This window comes from Malaclemys terrapin, chromosome 10 (assembly GCF_027887155.1).
Source record: "Malaclemys terrapin pileata isolate rMalTer1 chromosome 10, rMalTer1.hap1, whole genome shotgun sequence".
Taxonomy (NCBI): domain Eukaryota; kingdom Metazoa; phylum Chordata; order Testudines; family Emydidae; genus Malaclemys; species Malaclemys terrapin.
The window spans coordinates 42,348,063-42,357,972 of NC_071514.1; positions in this window are offsets into that span (position 1 = coordinate 42,348,063).

A 9,910-nucleotide genomic window follows, 5' to 3' on the forward strand; every position below is an offset into this window, starting at 1 on the left:
TCCTGTCTGGAGATGCCTTTGCCCCCTGGTCCCGGCAGGGGCTCTGCTGGGGAAGCTGCTCTCCGGGGCTGATCCTGGGCCCTGCTCTGCGGCTGCACCCATTCACAGCACTTCATGCTGACGGGAGGGGCTCCCTCTTACCAGGCAAGACGCAGAGATGGGGGCTGGATAAAGAGACCCGGAGGCCGAGGAGGGTATGGCCCGTTAGTGAGCCACCAGGGAGAAACATCCTCCGGTTCTTATTGCAGCTCGTCCCTCCCCCACTTCCTCTCCCCCCATCTGCCCCCGCCTGGCTGCTGGGCTCCGCAGCTGAGTCAGGCCCCATGGACGTACCCTATGTATGAGATGGCCAGCAGGGCATGCTGGTAATCGGGGCTCTGCAGCCGGGCCCGGTCCTTGCCTCTGAGCATCTCCTGCAGCACAAAGCAGAGAGTCAAAGGCAAAAGAATTTGGGGGAGCCCGGTTCCTCAGCAAGACGTGGAATCTCCAAACGCAGTTTGACGCCCCCATCGACCCTCAGCCCCAGCGTGCAGGGCACTGGGAAGATGGCCTGGGAGCGGCCATGTGGCCAGAATGCAGGAGACATTCACCAGAGCCCCTATTTCGCCATTCCTGACGGCACATCTGGAAACTTCAGCATCTGCCACAGAGCAGGGAAGGGGGATCTGGGCAGAGGCGATTTTGTGACGGGGAGCATTAGAGTCCTGAACAGCTGAGGTCAAATATTTTCCTGCAAACCAAGGGAGGGCTGCGCCTCTTAACTCCTCAGGATCATGTCCCGGAGTGAAAACCCTTGGAGTTAATCCCCAGGGCGCTTTCTGGTTGCCAGGCAGATCCCTGAGAAGTGGGATGGGGAATGGTCCCAGGTATAAGCAGCATGAATCCGCTAATGGAAAATAGTGTCATTGAATTCCTTGGGCTGGAATCGCACCAGAAGAATCTGGCAGCAGCACTGGGTTTGCAGTGCACAATGTAGAACCCTGGGCACCGGGTCGCAAACACAGCACATGGCCTTTAAACGCTAGAGACTGTGGCACGTGCATCTGCCCTAGGGACCCCTCCCAGGACCCAAGCGTGCTCACTCACCAGCAGGGGGGACAGCACGGTGTATGTGTCCTGGCTCACCAAGGGAATCCTGCTCACTTGGGTGACAGATTCACCCACCAGCGCGAGGCTTCTCAGGAAAGCAGATCTCACCAGTGGGTCCTGGGCTCACAGGCAGGAGGGGGAGAGAACAATGAGGAAACAGCCACAGGCAATAGAGAGCTGAGACACAAGGCTACAGGGCGAGTCTCTACAAGGGAGCTGCTGTCCTAGGCGGGATTGCCCTCACGCCCTAAGGGAAAGGACCTGGCTTGCCGAGTGGAACATCTTTGCATTCCCTAGGGCTATGGGTCTCCAACTATTTTTACTGATGACCCCTTTCACACAGCAAGCCTCTGGGTGTGACCCCCCTAATAAATTAAACACCCTCTCTAATATATTTAACACCATTATAAGTGCTGGAGGCAAGTGGGGTTTGGGGTGGAGGTTAACAACTCGCGACCCCCCCCATGTAATGACCTCGTGACCCCCGGAGGATTCCCGACCCCCAGTTTGAGAACCCCTGGCCTAGGGGAATATCTCTGGAGATGAATGCAAGGAATGGGCTGATTCCCAGAGGTGCTGAGCACTTGCAGTTCCCAGAGCTGTCAGTGGGCCCTGGGACTGCTCAGCTCCCCTGACAATCAGGTCGTAATTGGCCGATCTGGGAGAGGAATCTGCTGCTCTCTGCAGTTGGCTGGGCTCTCCCTACCAAGGCATCCGCTCTCCAAAGAGAACATTCAGTTAAACCAAAGTAGCATCCCCTCTCCTTTTCGCTGGGACGCGCATAGGGGCATCGGAACCAGCGTAGGACTGAACGTTGGCCTCAAACCTCCGATGGCAAGAAAACAACCTAGAGTTATCTCAAAAATCCCCCTTCAGCACCAGAGCCTGTCAACCGGGCTAGGGGCCTGAATCCCCCTGTGCGCCTTTTGTGTCCAGCTACACCATTGACGGCAGTGTGTGGGGAAAAAGGCCCTAAATCTTTATCTTCTGATCCGTGAGTGCAGCACAAGCCTAGAGGTACCAAACAGGGTACAGTCGTCTCTGGGACAATAGCACCAAGTGATGCTCAGTTACACTCTAACAAGGCCCAGATGGGAGTCCTTCCATTAGCTTCCCTGGGCCTGGAATCAGAGAAGCTAATTGAGATGGGGCAGTCACAGAGAATGGTGCTGTTCCCATGTCTCCTGTCCCTCCTGGGGCAAAGGGCCAGCCCTCTGAGCTGAGTTTATGCAAAGACATAGCTCTGTGCTGCTGTGCATAGCCCGGGTAGGTGCTGTGTGGGCGGTCAGGGGAGGGCTCTGACTTACGTGTGGGCTCAGAAAATAATGTTGTCGCATGGGAGCCAGGATATTGAAGCCTATGGTCTCCAGGATGAGGTCCGTGGAGCCTGAGTGGACCACGTGCCCATAGGTGAGGAGCAGGAGGCTTCTCAGCTGCTCGATGGAAGCTGGCTCCTGAGAATTGTAAAGGAAAGAGTGAGGAGAAGGGATGGCCTCCAGCTGCTCCTAACTTACAAATGGGGCCAGGGGAGGATTTTTCACCCAGCCGGCTTAGCAACCAAAGGCTACTCTGCTGAGCTGAATTGCCTGGACTCCGAGGCCCTTCCCAGCTCCCCAGGATTGGGTGGTTGAGGTGACCCGGCAGCCGAAGGGGACGCACTAGCAGCTGCTTTAATTCAGCCTAGCTCCAGAGATGTCACTGGGACTACAGTGGATTGCACTGGCCCAGAGAGTTACTGGGAAGGTGGTGGTGGTGGTGCGGGGGAAGGGGCGATGCAGGTTAATGTCAGACATGCCAGCCCTGGTGAGTCTGCCAGGAAGGTCTGTGAAATAGCCCAGTTCAGGGGAAGACCAAGGGTCTGTTCTGCTGAGAAATGTGTCAGCGGGAGCTGATGGCTTGGCAGTGTCTTTTGGGCCCTCTCTGAGCCTTGTTTATGGGGCTGCACGGAGCATGTCTGAGCTCCCCAGGAGATACCCTGGAGAGCTTAGACAACAGGACCCACCTTCCCCCCTGGATCCATCCCATTGTGCTGTGATTGCAACTCCACGGAGGAGTAAGGAAAGGGCTCCCTGCACGGAGGCTGAGCCACTGCTTGGAAATTCAGCTCTTCACTGAACAGGCTTCTGGGAAGCAGGGTCCCCCCTGGCAGGTCCCTTTACCTGCAAAGGCTGGTGAAGGGATGGATGAAAGAACAGAGATGCTAGGTGGGACCGTACCTCCAGAGAGCCACCGGCAGAAGGCTGGAGCTGCACCCTGCTGACAAACTCTTCCCAGTGCTCCAGGATGGCGAAAATCTCGTCTAGCTGTTGCCTGGCACACAGCCCAAGCGCTCGGGCGAATCCCTGAGAGACAGAAAGATAGAGGTTGGGAATGCTGAGCAACAAGCCAAGGGGCCAAGATGGGCTCTCAAAGTCATTGCCATGGGCATGGGTATAAGGAAGATCTTTTCAATCCACTGGACCTTGTCCAAGGCAGAACATACACATGTAGCATCAGGGGATTGACAAAGAATGAGGGATCACTTGACAGTGGAGGAGCAAAGACCTCACCTCTCTTTCCTCTTCTTCTCGGAAATCCACCATCTCCACCAGAAGCCATAGCTGGGGCTTGATGCTCTCTGCTGGAAAAAACATCATCACGGTGCTCCAGCACTTGTAGAGAAAGCTCTGTGAAAGAGACACCATCATGCTGGATGCATTGGGGCATGCACAGAGCCCACTGGGTATAGTTGTCTGTTTCACTGACCCCAAGCTGCCCCAGGTTAGCGACTGCTGTTCTGAACTAGGCACTGAACCCCAATTCCTTCCAGGTCACTGACCTTGTCACCGGGCCGCTTATCACCGTAGGCCAGCTGGCGCCTGATACTAGTGATGAAACAACCCAGCCAGGTGTGGTCCGAGATGAAAAAGAGAAGGTCTTCCAGGAACTGCCAGGGAAAGAAGAGCCAGTTAGAACCGAGAGGGGCCAAGAAACTGGTCCTTTCAATAGCTCCAGCCAGGAACCCACCACAGCTGGGAGGGGAGGGGAAGAGGGAGTGTGCACTGTCACCCCCTACGTCCCTCCTAATGCTTGTGAATCCTTGTGAGCTGCCCCTGGTGCTTCTCCAATTGCATCTGCTGGACTCAGCCGCTTCCTCTGTCCCACTCTTAATCCTGCCTCAGTGTGTGTGTGTGTGGGGGGGGCTGGACTAGATGACCTCTTGAGTTCCTTTCCAGCCCTCCATTTCTCTGACCCTTACCTGCAGCAGCTGCTGCTCCCACTCCTTCTGGCAGAAGCAGGTCTTGTGATCTGGAAGAGATGGGCAGGTCAGTTTCCTTTGTGTTTAGACCCTTCTACTGAGGAGCAGCCTTCAACTTGGCTCTTGTTTGGCAGGGGGTGGGGAGGAGCTGCCGACTCACGGGCCCCGAGGGGACTCATGGCTCTTTGCAAATTGCTGATGGACATGGGGGGCTGGGCTAGATGAACCAAGGGATATGATCCTGACGTGATCCTCTCGGATTCCAAGGTCACAGCATCATATTATACTGGATTCAGAGGGAGGCCCTGGCCTCTCCCTCTCTGAGCCCAGCATCACGGTGTCCCCTCCCTTTGCTCCTGCAAGGGGAGACACTCCCTCCTCACCTTCCACGTAGAGGAGCATTTCCGTCTTGTAGTTATTCCAGAACCGGCCCGACCCGGCCTGGAACATGCTCATCAGCTGGAAGAGGAGGAACATGGCTGCCCTTCTGACCTGCACCGTCATAAACGAAGACGCACCGAGCACCTGGCGGACAAAGAGGCAGAGGTGGCTGTACCCCTCCCTTGTGAGGCAGTGTGAGAAGGGAGCTCCCTACAGGTGCAGGGGGAGAGCTCAGTGATGGAGGGAAGGAGACAGCAGGGAGGTGGAGCTGACAACCAGGACAGGATTGAGATGGATATTTCAGTTGATCAGGGACACTCCATGGACCAGCTATTGGCTCCTTCCATCCTCTCACTCCTGGGCTGGCTCTAGCTCAGATGAAAGGAGACAGGATTATCCAGAGGCCGTCAGGCAGCTGCTGGGTCAGATCCTTGGCCTAGGTTAGAGCAGCACAAGGGGAGCTTGAAGCAGCCCGAAAGAGGCAGCTGGGCCATAAAGGGAATCCCCAGCTGCCCCTTGGTAAGGGAGGATGCTGGAGGCCAGGGGGCAGGAGGGGGCCTGCACAACAGTCCCTAAGGGCTCATTCCAGCTGGCTTCTATTGGAGCCGTCCGAGGGCTGCACTAACTGGTGCTGGGGGACCCGGTCCAGCTTCAGGATCAGGGGAGCCAGGAAGGTGGCTGGCTCAGAGAGCTCGCTGGTTCTGTTAAATGCCGAGAGAGGCGCTGGGTCGATGTGCAATGAACGAGAGGAATGTGACGAGCCAGCTCCTCTGGGGGCTGCGGGGAGAAGAGCCACCACACACTGCATGCCAGCTCCGGGAGCGGCTCCTTCCCACTGAGCATAAGGAACCTCCTGGCTGCGGGTTACTCACCAGCAGCCGAGCCAGCAGCTCCTGGGGTAGAGTGGACTTGGGGCTTGACCGACACCCTGTGAACAGAAAGGGGGGGCATCCCATCAGGCTCTGGAGGGATCTTTTGCATTCGTCTCTGAGCTCGGCCTGCGCCCTTGACGGCTGGCTGTGTCCTTGCAGTGAGCCGGAACCAGAGCCAAGAGCTGATCCCCACCCCACCTGGGGGCAGACGCCTCTCGCTACAGAAGGACTAAGAGCGGGTGGATAAAATACTGGGACTCACCTCTGTTCGCCTTGCCGCACCTGCTGGCCAAGGGCAGCCTGCCTTCCTCCTGCATCCTCTTTACCACCCCGACCGAGGTCTGCAGGAGGAGAGGCAGGGCTGGCCCATGGGCTGCTGGGCTCAGTTGAAGGAGCAGCCCAGGCCATAAAACCTGCAGAGCAGAGAAAAGCCATCTCAGTAGGGAAATATCCTCTTCCTGCACCAGCTCTCTCTTTCCTACACTAGACCGGACCCCTGGCCTCGCCACCGCCAGCCAGACCTCTCTACCCAGCCTGAACCATGCAGCGATCCCCACCCCCTCCCCCTTCACACCTATCAGTGTCTGCCTCCAGCACCAAATCAAGTGACACATGACTGACCCCCCGCCTTTTGTTGAGTGTAGCATCGTCATTGACAGCACAGTATTTCCTAACTCCAGTCCCACTGGGAAAGGCTGTGTTCTCACGGCAGGAACGCAATACACCAGCTTGATAAATAAAGAGGAGACTAGGAAACCCAATACTATCAAGTGAAACCATGACAGGCGCTCAGGGAGGTTTGAGCTCTGACCTTCACATCCCCACACAGACCTGCGCCACTTGAAGCACAGACGCACTTGCTGTCTGCTGTGTGGACAAGAGGGGGACTTAACACACACTGTGCCAGAGGGTTACACAACTCTTTGCTAGACTGTATAGAAGAGTGGAGATCAGGAATCCCCGGGGGTCTATCCCCACCTGTAGTAACTAAAGCACGTATATTGGGCATGCTCAATCTGAAAGACAGTGTAGCTGAGTGCACAATACTTGGATCTGCCTTATTAGAAATGTGGCTTCTAGTCTCAGCTCTGCCTGAAGTGACCATGCGCAACCTCGCTGTTATTTTGTTCAGTGTGTGGAGGGGGCTGGCTAATACTTGACTGCTTAGGCTTGCGTTCTGATGCCTGGGTCAGTAATCAGGTCTGTGCAGTGTGTGGAAACCTAAGCAATAGTCAGCAGAGATGAGATTTGGATGTTGTGTCTCCCAGCTCAGTGGACTCTCCCGTAGGCACCAGGGTAGTGTGGGTGAGAGGCAGGAACTCCTGGGCTAGGGTTGGCTTTTGCAAAACAAGAATGTGATGGGCTGTATAGACCCCAGCCTGTAACAGCCAGGGAAAAGTTAACAGAAGAACCAATGAAGAGAGACTGAGCTATGGAAGCTGCAGAACCAGCATGACTCGAGCGGAAGAGCCCATGTGACACCAAACGCTGGCGTGCAGGGGCACTCAGCCGGTGAGTGTTCCCTGTTCCAAAGACCCAGGTCTGGCTCGGATCCGGGGTCCATTTTACCCAACCCCATGATGTTCTGGAGCGGGGAGGCTCAGATAAATAAGTCTGTTTGGGGCCTGTCTCATCGAAAAGCTCAGACCCAGAGAGGCCTGTGTCCAATGGAGAGGGGCAGGGTCACTTACATTGGCCATTCTGGGAGAGTCAGCCAGGGACTGCAGGGTGCTGGAGCAGAGCTGGCGGACCTCGAGCTCCATAGTGCGCCTCCCGTCTGCTTCCTCCTGATGGTGAGAAGTAAGGGAGACACCAGGGAGATTTAGATTCGGTGGAGAGCTTCGTGGCACGGTAACTCTAGTGGGCATGGCAGGGGGTGAAAAAGGGGCTTGAAGAGAAAAGGCGCCACCCTGTCTGTGACTGTGCCATAACCAGCCCAGGGTCTGTGTGGAGCCAGTTCTAGGCTCCACCCCTCTGCCTGGTGAAAACCAGATCCATCATGGCTTAGTCTCCTAAGGTGGATGATCACAGTGAGGCGAGAGAAGGAGGAAGCCAGGGGTCCTGCCCTCCCTGCGCGAGGGACAGAGCCCGGATGGCAGCTGGGAGAGGGATCAGAGAGAATGGGCTGGGAGGAAAAAACACTGTCTTCTATTTGTCATCATTTTCCATCAGTAGACGGAGGGTGCCGTCCCCAGTTTCATCTGCTTCCCAAGTCCTATTTGCTGCCCATCGCCTGCCCATCCCCATCTGCAGCTGCCCCCATTCCCTATCCCTTGACCCCATGTTCTGCCCTGTTCACGGACTCCCGTCACCAAGGTCTCTGCGGATTCTTACCGTGCTGTCGAGGGTCAGGGTGCACTGATGCACCAAGAAGTCAATTAAGGGTCTTGAAGCAGATTTCTCCAAGAGCCCATGCGCCCCCATTGTCCTTATAAAATAAGCAAGGGCTTCTCTGACCTGCCAGACCCAGAGAGAAACAGAAATGATTTGCACACAGTGTGGAGGGACCTTGTCCCCTCCCAATCCAGGCTGGGATCCTTTCTCAGCGGGGGGTTTGGTGAAATACTGCTAGGCAGCCCAGAGATGACAATGCAGCCGGAGCCCTGCAGGGATTCTCTCCCCCACCTTCTGCCCTACACTATGGAGCACTGATGCGTCATGTGTTTCGATGCACAGGGTCCCGGCAGGCTCTGCACTGGCAGGCAGACATTCACTAGCTTTGGCCGCGTTGGCCATGGTTCCAGACTCACCCGTATGCTTGTGCTCTGCAGGAGTGGCCCCAGGGCTATGAACAGCTTCTCCGTATTGTGCGTCATTTCGGAAACTGTAAGAGACACAGACACACGGCTCGGCAGGGTTGATGTTAAACTGGGGTGTGCAGGGACCTGAGATCTCAGGAACTTTAGAGCAACCTCAATGTCCCTACATGACCCTCCTCGCAGGTTACCCCCATGGGTAACCAGCTGCATCTGCCCACGCTTGCAGTTCCAGCAGTGACTGTCCACACTCATTGCCGCAGCATCGGCTGAGGGGCTGCAGGCAGAGGCGTAGCGAGCGCTCTCCGTACCCTCCGACCGGAGGGGGCCCCGCAAGGAAGGGGGCCCCTAAAAGTGGCAAAATAAATACCACATTCCAGTTTCTGCATTGTAAGGGGCTCCGCCCGGACATATGTTCGGAGGAGGCCACCGTTTGGAGGGGGCCACGTTCTTTGTTGCTACGGCCCTGGCTGCAGGACTTGGATTATCTACTGCAGACAGGTATAAATGACCCCAATGAGGCCCAGTGCTAAGCGCTGCTAATTGCACAAGAGGCCATAAGACATCAAAAGACAAGGCCTCGCTGTGGGGTCACTTACTGTTGGACTGGACTATCCGGTCCAGAATGAAGAGACTGGCACAGGTCTCCTCTTCCTCGTCCTTGTTCAGCCTCCTGAACAGGAACACTAGCAGCTCCACCAGGAACAAGCGAGCTGCAGGAAGAGGAGTGAATCAGACTGGGGTGAGTGAATCATAAAGGGGAAGGGAATATAGTTCTATGCCTGGGCTCTGAAATTCCGCAGGCTCTGGGAAATCTCCTTCTCTGGGAAAGGTGAATGGGTTTCTTACCCAGATGGATCAGAGAGTCCAGGGCCTCTCTCCGCTCCTCCAGGGCCTCTCTGGGGAGATGACACACCTAGGGGAAGAAAGCAACACCAGCAAAGGCAAACTAGATCAAGTGTCTCTCAGGTCCAGCCTTCGGATGGCAGAGTGAAGGGGTGAGGGTGGAGAGGCAGATTCTAATTCCCATCTAAAGAACAGGCCAGCAAGCTGGATCAGTCTATAAGTGACGCCGAGGCTTCGGGGGCCATGGCTCATGTAGGAGCAGAGTTTGACGGGTCAGGAACCGAAGATGTGGAGCGTTGGAACAAGGTGCGGGATGCTGATGTTCCCGGTCAAAGGGGGTGGGGTGAGTGGGAGGAAAAGAAATCAAGGAGAGTTCTCTAGGATCCATCCCCCGATGGGAACAGGATGAGGCAGGGACAGCTCTTCCCACAGCCTACCCAGTTTAAGGCAACAGGCCCCGGGATTTTGCCTGAGTGATCCCAGCATCTCTTACCATGGAGTGGAGTGCTGGGAAGAGGGTGCCAATGTCCTTCCTCAGGGCAGCCTCATCCATGTCCCTCACACAAGCAAGGCCCTGTGCAAGAGAAAAGACGCAGGGCATGACGTGTCAGGCAGACAAGCCCCAATGGGTAGAGTCTCCATCAGCAGCTGGGTTACCACTACCCAGACTTGGAAGGAATAAAGTTATGGCCTGGTGGAGAGCAGCTTCCAGCTGGTGCCGGACTCTC